The sequence below is a fragment of the Ursus arctos genome, unplaced genomic scaffold (assembly GCF_023065955.2).
Source record: "Ursus arctos isolate Adak ecotype North America unplaced genomic scaffold, UrsArc2.0 scaffold_1, whole genome shotgun sequence".
NCBI lineage: Eukaryota > Metazoa > Chordata > Mammalia > Carnivora > Ursidae > Ursus > Ursus arctos.
This window is the reverse complement of record NW_026622763.1, coordinates 51,085,739-51,101,488: the sequence shown is the minus strand read 5'-3', so window position 1 is coordinate 51,101,488 and position 15,750 is coordinate 51,085,739. Positions and strand designations below refer to the sequence as shown.

The 15,750-nt window shown below is 42.8% G+C and overlaps 1 long non-coding RNA gene across 2 annotated transcripts; it reads right to left on the bottom strand.

Moving 5' to 3' along the window:
- Nucleotides 1–1,688: 1,688 nt before the first annotated feature.
- LOC125281303 (uncharacterized) lies at nt 1,689–15,370 on the bottom strand. 2 transcript variants are annotated; one of them, XR_007188426.2, is made up of 3 exons: nt 15,077–15,370; nt 13,053–13,298; nt 1,689–5,718 (listed from the first exon to the last, which is right to left on the bottom strand). It is a non-coding gene; the product is annotated as an uncharacterized LOC125281303 (long non-coding RNA). The 2 variants fall into 2 exon arrangements; XR_007188425.2 differs by having other exon boundaries at nt 1,756–5,718; nt 13,053–13,161.
- Between the last annotated feature and the right edge of the window lie 380 nt (nt 15,371–15,750).

The following is a 15,750-nucleotide window of genomic DNA, read 5'->3' as shown; positions in this document are numbered from 1 at the left end:
TCCACATACTGGCACACATACAGAAAAACCTTATAATATTGTATGGTGCACTGGGGTAAACGGATGAGGCTGCTCTTGGCTGGGGCTAGTCTGCTCTTGAACTCCACTTACCCAGCCCGGCCTTGACCTGCTTGGTCTTGGCAGTCCCAGTGATTGAAGGATCAACATCCTGGGCTCACCTGTACTCACTTCATATTCCATACACCGATGTGCTTGTACTCAGACATACCAATTCCTTACTGCTGCATAAAAAAATCACCCCCAGATTTAACAGCTTAAAATAACACAGTTATTATCTCACAGTTTCCAGGATTCCTGGGTCAGGCATCCAGACGCGGCTCCTCTGGGTCCTCCCGCTCTGAGCCTGGGGGAGAATCTGCTGCAAGGTCACTTACTTGGTTATTGGCAAGAGTCCGTTCCTCCCTGGCTGTTGGGCTCAAGGCTTCAGTTCCTCTCTGGTTGTTGACTGGAGCCCTCAGTCCTTGCCATGTGGGTCTCTCCACAGCTATCGCTTGCTTCTCACAAGTAAGCAAGAAGAGACACAAGGAGAGCTGGGCGGAAGTCAGTTTTTGGAAACCTTGTCTCAGAGGTGGCTCCCCGTCCCTTCTGCGGTATTCTACTGGTGCAGCCCCCCTCAAGGGGAGGAATTACCCATGGGCATAGAAACTAAGAGGCGCTGCTCATTAGGGGCCGTCCTGCAAGTCTGCTTACCACACCGGAAGAGAAACCCCTTGGTGGGAGGGTTAACGCCCATGTTCAGCTTTCCTAGACAGTTCCAGATTACTATCTAACAGTATATGATTGTTACCATTATTACAAGTTCTCACCAACGCTTGCTATTGTCAGACTTGTTTATTTTTGCCAGTCTGGTGGGTATACAACAGGAACTCTTTTAATTCCCTAGTAGAACTAATGACGGTGAGCGAATTTGCGTTTACTCACCACCTCGACGCGTTCTTCTGTTCGAGGCTGTTCCTGTTGGTTCATCTGTATCGCAGGTTGTTATCTTTTTCTTATCAACTCAAAGGAGGGCTTCTGTCTGGCTACTAAACCCGAGTCGACTACACGTGGCGTGAGTCTCTTCCTCCAATCTCTTTTTTCTGCTTTCACTCTTCATATCTTTTGAAGAGCAGCAGTTTTATTATTTTAATGTAGTTGAATTTATGCTGCCAGTTTTCTGTCAAGAAATCCTTTGTTACCTCAAAATTAGAAAGATAATATCCTACGGATTCTAAAATTTTCAAGTTTTGTCTTTAAGTCTTTTATCCATCTAGAATTGATTTTTGTGTATAGTGTGAGGTAGGAGTTCACGTAACTCTTTCCCTCTTTTGACTCATCAGTTAGTACCGAAGGGTCTGTCCCCTCCTCCTGATCTGCAATGCCCGGGATAAGTTTCCCGTATATTCATCGATTCATGGGTCTTACTCTGGACTCTGTTTTGGTCCATGGATCTTTCAATCGATAACACATACCAAATTACTAAAGACTTGATAAAAAAATCTTAATAGCTGGTAGTTGGGCCATTGCTTCTATTTGCCCATCTCCAGGATTGTTTTGACCATTCTTGGCTCTTTGTTCACCTATATTTTAGGACCAGCTTATCAACTTTCACGAATAGACTCTCACTAAATCTATCGGTCATTTTAGGGAAATACTGTTTACATGTAATCTAATGTCCTTTACTGAGGTTTTTTTTTTTAAGATTTTATTTATTTGCGAGAGAGAGCGCATGAGAGAGAGCACGAGCTGGGCGGGTTGGGGGGGGCGAGGAAGAGGAAGAAGCAGGCTCCCCGCTGAGCAGGAAGCCCAACACAGAACTCGATCCCAGGACGCAGAGATCATGGGCCCAAGGCAGACGCTTAGCTCAACCGACTGAGCCACCCAGGCTCCCCACTTTTACTGAAGTTTTATGATTTTTTCCGTCAAGGACTTGCACACCTTTTGTTAGATCTACTCCAAGGCCCCATATATTTTTGGGGCCATTGTAATTAGCATCGTTCCTTTCTGTATATGTGATGCTGAAGTGTAGATTTGCAATTATGTTTTGTCTATTCACCTTAGATTGGCCTGAAAGTTTCTTTTCCCAATTCTTGCCTGCTTTTAGTATGAAGGTTATGCTAGCTTCAGATAAGGAGTTGGGCACTATTCCGCTTTTTCTATTCTGCAAAATTTCATGTATGATCGAAATTGTCTCTTGAATGTTTGGCTGTTCTTGCCATTAGAAACAGCCAGGCCTAGTGTTTTCTTTGTTGGAAAATTTATAATTCAATTTATTTAATGGTAATAGCAAAGTTTTCTATCTGGCGTGCCATGGAAGCAAACCGATGTGTTCTGAATGGGTTTTAGAGATTTTAAGCTCTCAACCCTGAAGAGGCCAAGGCAGGCAGGTGAGAAGCAGACAAGGGGCTGCAGGATCCCCTGGCCAAGTTGCCTCTGGTCGTGAGCAACCTTGTCCCTTTACCCCGCTGTGCCTTTGACATATGTTACTGTATTTTTTTATTTCTCCATAAAGATCTTGCATATATTTCGTTGGATTTATTCCAAGATGCCTCATAATTTGTCACCATTGCAATTGGCATCTTTCTTCTAATTGTGTTTTCTAAATATTTGTTGCTATAGATTTGCAATTGTAGTTTATTGATCTTATTCGGCCAGCTTACTAAAGTCTCTTATTAATCCTCACAGTTTTTCTGTTATAATAGCTTGTGTGTGAGCATGCACACACGCGTGCACGCCATGTTGTGAGGAAAGTTAGGAAGCATTGTCTTAGAGAAAGTCTAGCCTTAGTTTCTTCATCTATGAAATGGGATTGAAAAAGTATGTGCTTCAAAACTTATTACGAAGATTAAATGAGCTAATCTGGGTTAGGCAACAGAAGAGTAGCTGGCATGCAGTGTTTAATTACTGCCAGCTGTTTTCATTAGTTTTTCATCTTTCCTCTTCTTCAAGACCTTGTGTTCCTCTCCTGCAGGCTCAGCCTGATGCCCCAGGCCATCAACAGTGGGTTTTGACCTTTGCTGGATCTTCCGCCCCTGTTTAGATCCTGAAGGAAGCTTTGCATCCTTACCCTAGGAAAATACAAAAAACACCTAATTTTGCATATAATTTGAGGAAGGTCAGGATCCCCTTATCTATGTGCATGGATCTTCCCCTACCTCCAAAAGATTTGTGGAACTGGTTAAGAATCCTGCTGTGAAACAAGCCTCCCAGGGCGCCTGGGAGGCTCAGGTGGTTGAGCGGCTGCCTTTAGCTCAGGTCATGATCCCGGGGTGCTGGGACGGTGGCTCTCCGGCTCAGCAGGGAGCCTGCTTCTCCCTCTCCCACCTGCTCTTGCTATCTCTCTCTCTCTCAAATAAATAAAGTCTTAAAAAAAAAAGCCTCCTAGTTTTCTAGAGGGGTTTAAGCTGTTCTAGCGGGAGCCCCTATGGATTTGGTATGAATATAATTTGCTCCTAGTCTGGCCATGATGTCGTACACCAGTTCCGATAAATGGGATTCAGTCCTGCCTGTCTGACCTACAGCCTAACTTTGGTATTGGGGCCAGGTCTTACTTTCCTGCTCTTGAGCTGGCACCTTGGCAGACTGTTCAGGACCCCCATCATCCCAGAGATAGGGTCCTGCCCTTTTAATATTAGTCTCTCTAGGGCAGGGTGTCTCAGCATTGGCACTATTGACACTTTGTGCTGGACAGTTTTCTATTGCGCTGTGTGCAGGGGCTGCTCTGTGCATTATAGAATGCTAACCAGCATCCCTGGCCTCTATTCATTAGATGCCATTAGCAACCCTCAATTATAACAACTACAAGTGTCTCCAGACATTGCCACATGTTCCCTGGAAAGAAATCACCTCGAGTTGGGAATCACTATTCTAGGGCCCAAAGTCCTGTCATTAAGCTTCTGCCTGATGCCTAGAGTCCTGCTATCTGCCGACAGACCTCTCTAATACCAACCACCAGCCAATTCTCCAAACATAACTTGCTCCTGGATTTCTCAGTGCCACGTTCTTCTTTCCAATAAAGAAGCCACTCTAATTCTTGCAACATCTTTCTGGCACCAACAGTTTGCCTGGACTACCAATTGTTCTGTTTCAAGATGCAATTTTCTCTGGCTTTCATGAATGACCCTCCGTCCCCCACAGTTTCTAACTTTCCTGCAGGGACAGGGTGGGGCTGATTTCAGTCTCTGGATCTGGTCAAGATCCAGTTCTTGCAGGAGTGGCTGTGTCATGAGATAGGACAGTGAGAATGTGTTTGTTTTCCTTGGGAAAGTAATCTTCCCAGTGGTTTTATGTGAGCGAGCCTGTCCTTTTCCTATGTAAGTGCAGATAAAATTTTCTGAAGGCGCTAAATTGCCCCACTCTACTGTGCAACAAGTCAGCCGGGAATGAGCAGCAGAACCACAGAATGTGCAGCCTTAATAGATGCCAGCGGCACAGAAGTGGTGAGCTTAATAACAGAGCCTTAGAGAGGGTAAGAAAGATTGATTGATTGAAAGAACAGAATGAGGAAAAGAACATTGTGCAATCCTTTTCACAGAGAACATATCTACGAACCACAGGAGAAAGAGAGAGTAGGGAAAGTACAGAACAAATTATACTTTGCAGTATTCTAAAGCTGGCTTAGTTAATCATAGCGGGGTAGGGGGTGCTGGGAGGGCCCAGCGCCTGAAAGGTGCTCCAGGGGCGGACACAGATATTGACATTGGGAGGAAATCCACTCAAGTAGGTAAGAATGGCTGTAATGGCTCTAATCGGTTGGAAGATTATTTCTCTCTCATGTGAAAGTTTGGTAGTCAAGGGCCCAGGGTTTTTTTCTCTCTTGTTGCTCTATTATCTCCTGAATATGGCCCTCATCTTCATGACCAGGATGGTCCATTCCCACACCCATATTCCTGCTAGCAGAAAGAAGGAGAGAAGACACACCCCTTCCTCTCAGAGGCATAACCCAGAAGCTGCACACATTATTTTGGCTCACGGCCCATTGGCCAGAATTTAGTCATATGGCCACACCATATGGCCATGCCTAGCCACAAGGGAGCTAGAGGTTCTGGAAGGCCACATGCCCATATAAAAATCAGAGGATCAATTTTTCTACCACCACTTCTCATTCTCAGTCTTTCCTCCAAATTCAATTTCCCAAATTCTCCAAGAACCTGTCTGGCAGATCAATTGTAGGAAGACAGAAGATGGAAAGGAAAAGAGCAGGCAAGGATGGGTCGTTTTTAACCAAAAGGGGTTGATAAACACTTAAATTCTGTTTACTCCTAAAAGAAATGTGACTTTTAGTATCATGCCATCAGGCAGGCAAACTGACCTGATCTTGTGCTCCCACTCTAAAGGAAGACTTGCCAGCCAGTCATGGCCGTGCAGTTCCAGACAAGCCTGGGGTGGTGGTGTGGGCTCCTGGACAGTGAGGGGACACATCCACGTTGAATGGGGACCTGAAGTGCAGCCAGTGTGCAGAGGCAATCATCCCTGGCAGTGCTCATCTTCTAAAGGCTGAAATTAAATTTATGGACGACAGCATATTTCTGGGACTGAAAGAAATAGAAACCTAGATGCGAAATGTGTCTTTGGCCACGCGAGAAAAGATGGTTCATTTAACTGAGAGACTCTGGATTCCGCGGGGTGTGTCTCTTGGCTGGACGATCTCAGCAGTCTAGTCTTCAATATCGAAAGGACCGGAGTTCTGTGGTTGTAGGACATCACAGGATTATAAGGCTGTGAAGGCAGAAGTGGAAATTAGTTAAGAACTATTTACACAAAATATATTTTGACACGATATATGTAATTTTATGAGATTATCTTTTACACATTTAAATAAACTTTTTAAAAAAGATTGTATTTATTTATTTGAGAGAGAGAGAAAGAAAGAGAACTGGGGGAGAGGGGGAGAGGGAGAAGCAGACTCCCTTCCAAGCAGGGAGCCGCACGCGGTGCTTGATCCCAGGACCCCGAGATCATGACCTATACAGCGCTGAGACCTTGATCTGAACCGAAAGCAGATGTTTCGCTGACTGTGCCACCCGGGCACCCCCATTTAAATAAACTTTTGAAGAACTGTTTTAGATTTACAGAAAAACGGAAAAGATAGTGCAGGGTTCCCATATGTACCTTATACTTTTATTTCATTTTCAGAGATAAAGGGATTTTTACAGCACATGAAGAAGCATAAACATCTTCATCTTTGTATCTTATATTTTTAAATGAAGGCTTTTTTATTCTGAACATTTTAATAGGGAAATTAAGAACAAAATGAGGCAGTAGTAGAAAATTTTAAAAGGTACCATTTTCATTGTTCCGTCACTCCCCGAATGTGAGATTTTTAGTAAATCACTTAACATCTTCGCACCTCAGTTCTGTCACTTATAAAACAGAGATAAAACTAACATTTCACCGAGTTGCTGTGGTGACAACGTAATAAAGTACATACGAAATATCTGTATGTGGACCTATTATAAAGTCTGAAACACTGATCAAATCATGGGTCTAATAATTATTCTGCAGATCTATGGTATTTTAACTGACTGAACACAGTATGTGAGCTGACATGCAGGGGTTAATTAATTTAATTAGCTTGTCATACTGTGGGCTACTGACTCGCCAAGGAAGGGTTGCTAAACTGATGTTAAAAAAAAATAACCCAGAAACCATTAAACAATTAAATATCCACTTATAAAAACAAGTGGAATAATTTTACTTTGAGAATAAATATTATAAAAGTTTAGGTGATTTAATAAAAATTTTCCCCCAATAAAACAATGTAATATGACTGACAAAGGATATGAAAAAGAAATAGTTCTTAAGAGCGTCTTGGATTTACTATGCCTACTTCCGAGGATAAGGAGCAGAAAAATTGCACAAGATTTGTGTCTGGAAGTGGATTTTATGAACAGGAGAAGGAATGAGGATTTTCCCAAATTGCTGAGGTCCATGGGATGCTTGTAATAGATTTTTTTAAAGATTTATTTATTTATTTGAGAGACAGCATGCGCAAGGATGAGCGGGAAGGGTAGGGAGAGGGAGAGAGAATCCTAAGCAGACTCTGCACTGAGCACAGAGCCCAACACAGGACTAGATCTCATGACCCTGAGATCAGGACCTGAGCCAAGACCAAGAGTTGGATGCTTAACGGACTGTGCCACCCAGGCGTCCCTGTAGTAGATTATTAACAACGATAATTATCTCTGGGTGATGGAATTTAATTCTTTTTCTACCTTTTAACGTGTCCAAATTTCCTACAATGAGCATGCATTGTTCTTTGGTAATAAAGTTGTTTAAATGCTAATTGTCAACATTCAAAGTATTTGGTAGGTTACCTTACCTTGTTAAAACAAAAACTGTTAAGTATTTGTTTATTTATTTTTTCCTGGTTAAAAAAAAAAATGTGACAGTTCCTGGAAAGCTCCACCAATCACTAAACATGTTCTTCACAATTCAGATTTCCAATAGGGCCACCCACGAAAGTTGAAAGATTCCAATAATGAATGGATGAAAGGGCAAGCTGCTTCATTCACCTTTGGGAATCTATGATATAGCATCAGTCTCAGATATAAATCCTTGATTTTTCTCTTTTATAGAATTACTCATATTGAAAGAAAAGCTGCCTATGGTCATCTGGAAATGAGAGAGAATGCTTAAGATAAAGAGCAAAAATTTTTCTTCCAAAAGCAAGGTCCAAATGAACTGGCTTGAATAAACACATTATTGAAAGTAGACATTCATTTCAACTCTGCCCCTTTATTCGTGGGCATCATCGTGTTTCATACAACTGGGAAACCCAAAGATGAGACACAGGTATACTCGGTCTAATGGGAATATAATCTTGGTCCTCACTACCCAGGTGTGGTCCACTGACCAGCAGCACCAGCATCACCTGGGAGCGCGGTAGACAACCAGAAGTTCAGCCGCTACCCCAGATCAGCATTTTGACAAGCTCTGCATTTGACAAGATTCGTACATACATTGAACTTTAAGCACCACTAACTAGTGAATATTCAGCTAATTTTGAGCTTTCCTACCTGACACTATTGGCTAAGAGATCCAGGTGTCCTGGAGGCACTTCTGGAAAGTGGAGGAAGGTCACTGGTATCAGGACTCCTAAGAAGTTCATCTTCCTGTTTGTTGGCTCATCTAAAGCCTGCTCGAACTGATCAGGGGTAAATATAAAAGGTGGGGCCATTATTCAAAGAAGTTATCAGAGCTTTGTGCAAAAATGGTATTACAGGAATTTATCGTAATATCTTTATCACAATAGAATAACTGAAAACAATATAATGTTAAATAACAAGAAATTAAAGAAATTACGATGCATCTAATAGCCACAAAGAAGCCATTAAAAGCCATGCCCTGGAAGAAAGTTCACTGGTATGGGAAGATGTCCATGTCATAGTCCCAAGTAAACAAACTGGCTACAAAACGTGGCCTCATTCCATTTTCATTTTAGAAATATACATATATACACAAGAAAAAAGAAACCGCAAGGGCGTGCCCCGTGTGTTCAGGGCCTACAGATGTAGAGTGCTTTTTTTGTTGTTTTAATTTCATTGTGTTTTTCACATTTTCTGCATCAAGCAATTTTTCTTTTGTACAAAGAGAAAAAGAAGAGTGTCATAACAAAGAAAAGCGATCCAGACATAGCCCTGCATTTCTGGCCAGAAATAGCAGACTTTTTTTTTTTTTCAACTAGAAACTCATTTCTACTCTGATTCAATTATAACCAACATTCAGTAAAGGCACTAACTTACTTTTGCACTAGAGCAGTGGTTCTCTATCCCGGCTGCTTGTTATTATCACCCAGAGGGCTTAACCAACGAACAACTAACCAACCAAACAACACAAAAACCCCCGGGCACTGGGAATTTTGAAAAGTTTCCCAGAATTGAAAACCACTACTCAGTATGGGTGGAAGGCTATTCCTTGTTCATTTCTGAAAACCATCACTACATTATGTGTTAGTTATAAAACCCTACAGTTATATATTTTGGATTGTTTGTTAAAGTGCCTCTTTTAAAGTCCTGTCACCGGCATTTATACTGACTTTAACAATATTCAACAAACATTTATTGAACATCTAGATTATTTTGTTTTGTGTGAGTCTCACAGACCCAGGAGGTCAGGAGGAGAGATATGACTAAATTCATTACACAGAAGAGATATCACAGATCCCACAGTTCCTTAGGGAACGGGCTCAAATCTGTGTTCCCGGATGCTGAAGCCAGTGTTCGTCCTGCCACCACATTGTTTCTAGTGCTCTACATTTATGAACAGTTGAGAGGAGGCATTTTTCTAGTTCATGGTTCTTTTTCTTAATACATCCCAAGCCTGCTTAGAATGTTTATATCTGAGGGGAGTGAGAGAGTCTTCCTTATCAGGTAGGGCACCTGGGTGGCTCAGTCGGTTAAGCATCTGACTCTTGATCTCAGCTCAAGTCGTATCTCAGGGTTTTGAGTTCAGGCCCCGTGTGGGGCTCCATGTTGGATGTAGAGCCTACTGAAAAAAAAAAAAAAAAAAAAGGCAGTGTCAGCTCAGAAATTCCTGAGGACCACTGTCTAGTCTTTCTTTTAGGGGCCTAGGTGCTCAAGGATTCAGAACTTCTGAATCTGAGCACTGTAAGACAGAGTAAGCAAACTAGAGACTTGGCGTGACTTTTCCCAGCTGGGTCTGGATTTTAGCGACAGTGCCCCTTACAAGAAGAAACCACTGGTACTAGCCATATTTTACCTGCTGTCATGATTCTGCCCTTTATAAAATGCAAATTGTTTGAAAGATCATCTGTTTCTTTGATTATTGTAGATTGACTTCCCCTATGCCTTCACAATATAAATGTCTTTTTATTTAAAATTATTCACATGCTCAGTGCATTTTGGAAAATAGGCATGTTTTTAAAATAATAAAGTATTTCACCTAGTATACCAAAAAAACGAAGGAAAAAATGTGAGACTGCTTATAGCAGATATCAAATTATGGTTTATGTTAGTTGTGATTAAACCTGAATAATTTCTAACTGAAAATGGTCACAATGTTCTTCTAAATCCCAGCTCTAAAAGAAACAACCAAATCTGACTCTGAAACCACAACCACACCCTATTGGTAAGAAGGAAGTCAATGGCGGCCTCAGTTGCCCATGGAGCCCCTGGTTGGCTGCCGAGGAGTTGCTGCCACCTCGTGGAAATTCCAGATAGCGCAGCCAGGGAGGCACTTCAGCCACACTGAGGGAGCAAGGGCTGGGCAGCCCAGCCAGTCACACTTCGATAATGCTTCAGCTGAGCTCACTTATTACCGCGGAGGACGAAGGGCCTGTGCAGCTTATTATGGGTTTGTGGTGTTTATTAATCCACGACAGTATTGTTTTTGATAGACAACCTAAGATTAAGGCTAATAAAGGACTCTGGGATTGTGGACTCGATAATTTCATTGGCTTGAGAACAAAGAAGAAGAAAGTCAGTAAATAGTACCTGGATCGTCCAGTAATTACTCCATCTTATAAATTACTGTTTTCTCTTATTCCAGCCCACAGTCTGTCATTCTAGAAAGTATGATATATTAATTTTTAGCTAAGCAATATCCACAGGGAGTAATCAGAGTCAGCACTATACAGGTGTTTTTCCAATGAAAAAGGTTACTATTGGAATTATTTATAAATGACATCAGAACTCTGAATATTAACAAAGTGATTTCCATCTGCTTATTAAGTATCAGGAGACAACACACGCACCAAATCATGTTGTTCTGGCTGACATTTGAAAGGTCACGCATTCTCCAAGAAAGAAGCTCCCCGCCCTCAGGGTGCTATCAGCCTCCCTTCTTGTCCTTCTCCGTTTTTCAAGTGTTATTTTAAATTTAATTATTAGGAAATAGTTTAGTCCTACACAATGGTATTAAAAATATGATATTGATCATGCTTGACCTCACCACTCAGCTTAAGAAACACAATATTATAGGGGCGCCTGGGTGGCTCAGTTGGTTAAGCATCTGTCTTCAGCTGGGGTGGTGATCCCAGGGTCCTGGGCGGGGGTCATGATCCCAAAGTCCTGGGCTGGGATGGTGATCCCAGGGTCCTGGGCTTGTGCTGTGCCTGGCTCCCTGCCCAGCGGGGAGTCTGCTTCTCCCTCTCCCCTCTGCCACTCCCCCTGCTTGTGCTTGCTTGCTCTCTCTGTCAAATAAATAAATAAATAAAATCTTAAAAAAAAAAGAAAAGAAAGAAAAAAGAAACACAGTGTTATCAATACAGCTGGAGCCCTCTGTGTACCCCACTGTGTTCCCTTCTTTCCCTTCACAGTTCCCACTCCCTAAATTTGGTGTTTATCCTTCCCATTTATGTTTTTATTAATATATAATATATTAATATAAGACAAAGTATCAATTTTCATGTTTTTAAAACTTTATTTAAATACCATTTTTTTCCCCTGTACCCCGAGTATTTTTCTCGTTCAATGTTGTGGTTGTGAGAGTCACCCATTCCACTAGACTGCTAGGGCCACCATAACAAATTAGCCCACACTCGATGGCTTAAAACAACAGGAATGTATTCTTTCACAGTTCTGAGGGCTAGAAGCCTGGAATCAAGGTGCCCACAGGGCTGTGTTCCCTCTGGGGCCCTAAGGGAGAAATGCTTCTTGCCTCTTCCGTCTTCCAGTGGCTCTAGACATTCCTTGGTTTGTGGCTACATAACCCCAGCCCCTACTTCCATCTTCACATGGTCTTCTGCTGTCTTCCTCTCTTATAAGAACACTTATCATTGGATTTAGGGCCCATCTGTGTAATCCAGGATGATCTCCACTCAAGGTCCTTACTTACATTTGCAAAGACCCCAGACAAAATGTGGGGGAAGCAGGTTTCCAACCCGTGCATTTTGATCAATGCCCCTGACCACTGGATTCCATGGCTTCTGAGCTGAGATAGCTGGGACTGCTGGTTATTTAAAAGATGAGCATTTAACATGGCATTGGTTTTCATGCTTAGCCCATATGGGTAAAAACTAGTATTAAGAGGCTACAGTGGGAGGGAATGGTGCACTGGTTGGGGAGGCAAGAAATCTGAGTTCTGGAGTCTACCCTTGATTGACCTCCAAACTCCAAGTAATAGGATGCTGTGTTGTCCCCATTCCTCTTTCAAGCCACTTTACATGATTTAACCAGCAGGGAGGTCACTGAGAAGAAATAACCTAACCCTTTCCCCAGGTTTGGGCTGGGAATGCACAATGGGATTTTTTAAAACACTTACTTTTTTTGATTACTAAAGCAAATAATCTTACAGAAATTTGGAAAATTACTTTTAAGCCCACTAATCTAATCTATTTCTCATCTGAACATTTTTACAGTTGTAATCATTTGAATCTAGTTTTATAACCTACAATATATCATTTTCCTTGTTGCTATATAATCTTCATAAATGTTTTTTTAAAAGACAAATATTTTTATTTCTTACAGTCATAGAAAATGAAGCTCAGGAGCCTGGCCTACTGAAGGCCCCAGAGTTAGCAAGTGATAAAGCTAGGGATCGTAAAGCAACTGTAATTTATGCTGCATATAATGTTGTAACTGTTATAAGGTTTTGTTTAGATATGTGGATATTTCTAGTAGATATTTGCAAATCAGTACCTGGGTATCTGCTGCTTAACACACCACCCCAAAACTTAGCGCCTTAAAACAATGACTGCATTTATTTCTCACATGAATTTGTAGTTTGAGCAGAGCTGAGCAAGGGCAGTTTGTCTTTGCTCCCTATGGCCTTTGCTCCTATAGGGATATGGCACCCCTATCACCTGGGGTGGCTTGAGACTAATGGCTGAGGCCATCAGAAAACTCATTTACTGGGGCACCTGGGTGGCTCAGTCGGTTAAGCGGCCGCGTTCGGCTCAGGTCATGATTCCAGGGTCCTGGGATCGAGTCCCACATCGGGCTCCCTGCTCAGGGGGAAGCCAGCCTCTCCCTCTGCCCCGGGCTCCCTCCACACACAACCCCCCCACCGCCCCGTCATGCTCTCTCTCTCTCAAATAAATAAATAAAATCTTAAAAAAAAAAAAAAGAAAGAAAGAAAACTTATTTACTCACAGTTTGCTGGTTCCTGCTGACTGTGAGCTGGGACGTCAGGTGGAGCTGGGGCCAAACACCTATACATGGCATCTTCATGTGGCTGCTTGGCTTCCTACCAAAATGGTGGCTGGGTTCCAAAGGCAAACATCCCAAAAAAAAGAAAACAAAGTGAAAGCTGTCTCTTGTTCTGTGATCTTGTCTGAGAAGTCACACAGTATCACTTCTGCCATATTCTATTTGTTAGAAGCAAGTCACCGAAGTCAACTATGATTCAAAGAAAGGGGAATTAGGCTCTATTTTGTGTTGGAAAGAAATTGAAATAGTTTGTGGACATGTTTTAAGATGATCACAACTCACCCACTGTACATAAATTATTTACATTTTCCCCTACATGCAAAGTACACTCATCACCCAACACACACGCACACACACACAGCCTGTCCCTAGACCCCTTCAACATTGCACCTGCTGTAGCCTCACACTCAAGCTTGAAGGTCAGGATCTGGACACATTAATCAGGTCCAGGTGGAGCAGAGGCTCCTTGGGTGCTGTTCTCCAGATGCAGCTCCTCTCAATCTGAAGGCCAGTGAATCAAGAGACAAGCCATCTGCCAACCACATCTCATATACGGTGGTGGGACACACTTCTGTTCAAGAAGAAAAACAGGAGGCATACAGCCGTCCCTGGTTCATAGCAGCTCTGAAATCCACCTGAGCCCAATTCGCCAGCTCCTCAATTAGGACTCAGTCCTACTTCCTGGAAGTAGCTTTGGCTCCGCCCCCTGCGCCCTTGGGTCCACCCTCCGAGCCAGTCTTCCTTCTCCGGTAAACGTAGCCCGTGTTTGCCCCTAATAGTTCTTTAGGCGGCTCTCAGCCCTTAGAAGTCTGGGGATCCAACAGCCAGACTGTCTGTCCCTCTCAGTCTAAGCTGATTGTAATTCTTTAAAAAAAGAGTTCTGGGCTTCTTATGAATTAATTTATCGCCAACTCAGGCCAAAGCCCCTCCTATAAATCTCGCTGAGCCCTTCCCCACCTTAGGTTCTCCAAAGCCGCTGTCTGGTAACACTCTTTCCGTTTGTGGGCCTTTCGTCTGCTTGCAAACGTCCACAAAGCAACACCTGAAATCTTCGCCAGGGCTTGCCCGTGTTAGGGTCACCCTGGTGGCCTCCCCTTGGAACTGTGTTTTCCTGAGGGCGTTCTGAATCCGGTCTTTCCCTGGAAGCCATTTCATTTGCCCTTTGCAGAGGTGGGGAAAGAGAACTTATTTTCCAACCCAGCAATTCCTGGCTCCTTTATACGTTAACAGTTCTTTCTTATTGCTGCCCTCTTGACTGTTGCTGTTGCAAGAGAAAACCCACGCAGCCCCTGTGGTACTCTTGGGGAAAGTCTCCTTAGGTCATTCACTTAATTTGTATGTTTTCTATTTTCCATATTACCACAGATGACAGTGTTGCTGAACTTTCTACCACTTTATGCCAGCTCCCAAGAACGTTTTCCTCACTTTCCTGTCAGCCCTAACCATAACCTCTTCAAAAGCCGTGAAGCCGGGGCACCTGGGTTGGCTTGGTCAGCTCAGTGTGTGACTCTTGATTTCAGCTCAGGTCATGATCTCACGGAGGTGAGACATGGGGCTCTGTGCTGGGTGTGGAGCCTGCTTGAGATTCTCTCTCTCCCTCTCCCTCTGCCCCTTCTCCCACTACTCTCCAAAATAAATAAACAAATCTTAAAAAAAAAAAAAAAAAAGCTGTGAAGCTTCCACTAACAATTTTTTGCAGATCTTCCCAAATTCTGCCTTCTGACCAGTCTTAAAGTCCTTGCTACATGTTCTCAGTTTTGTCATGGTACCAAAATCTGTTCCAATTATTTGTTGCTGCAGAATAAACCACCCAAAAACGTAATGGCTTGAAATAGGGACAATATCTATTTGCTCATTACTCTATAATTTTGGGAGCACTTGGAGGAGACAGTTTCTCTCTGCTGTGCTCAGTGTCAGCTGGGGTGGCTCAAAGATTGGGGGCTAGAATAATCTGAAAACTCACTCACACGTCTTGTAGCTGATGTTGGTTGTCATCTGGGAGTCCATCTGGAACAGTTGTTGGAATACTTATGTGTGACCTTTCCTTGTGGCCTCTTGGCTTTTCCACCAAATGGCGAAGTGGTTGGGTTCCAAGAGCAATCATTCCAAGGGAGAGAGCCAGGGGGAACTTTGTCTCAGAAGTCACAGGGCATTATTGCTGCCACATTCCATTCCTTAGATGTGAGTCACCAAGTCTGGGACATGTTTAAGGGAGGGGAATTGGATTCCACCTCTCGATGGGAGGAGTGTCAAAAAATTTGAGAACCGTTTATACAACCACCAATTTTATAACACCAATTCTTAGCTCCATTCTACAGATATAGAAGCTGTAATTCAGAAATGGACTTGCTGAAGATCTTACAATTAGTGAGGGATAAGGCTCAGGATCATCAGGTGTACTTCACATATCTCGTTACATAATATGTAATGTACAATCCATAAAGCATTATAATGCCACAGCATTTTACTTAGGAAAGCAGAGATGTATGTGTGTGAAGGAGAGGGAGGCAAGGGCAGAAGTTTTCTAGCAGCCCTTTGCACATACAAAATACTCCAATAATGTTAGAGTCTATACAGAGCACCTGTGCATGCATGTAATAGCTGCAAAAATCCTCAAATGGCACATTTCTGGATTCCAAAG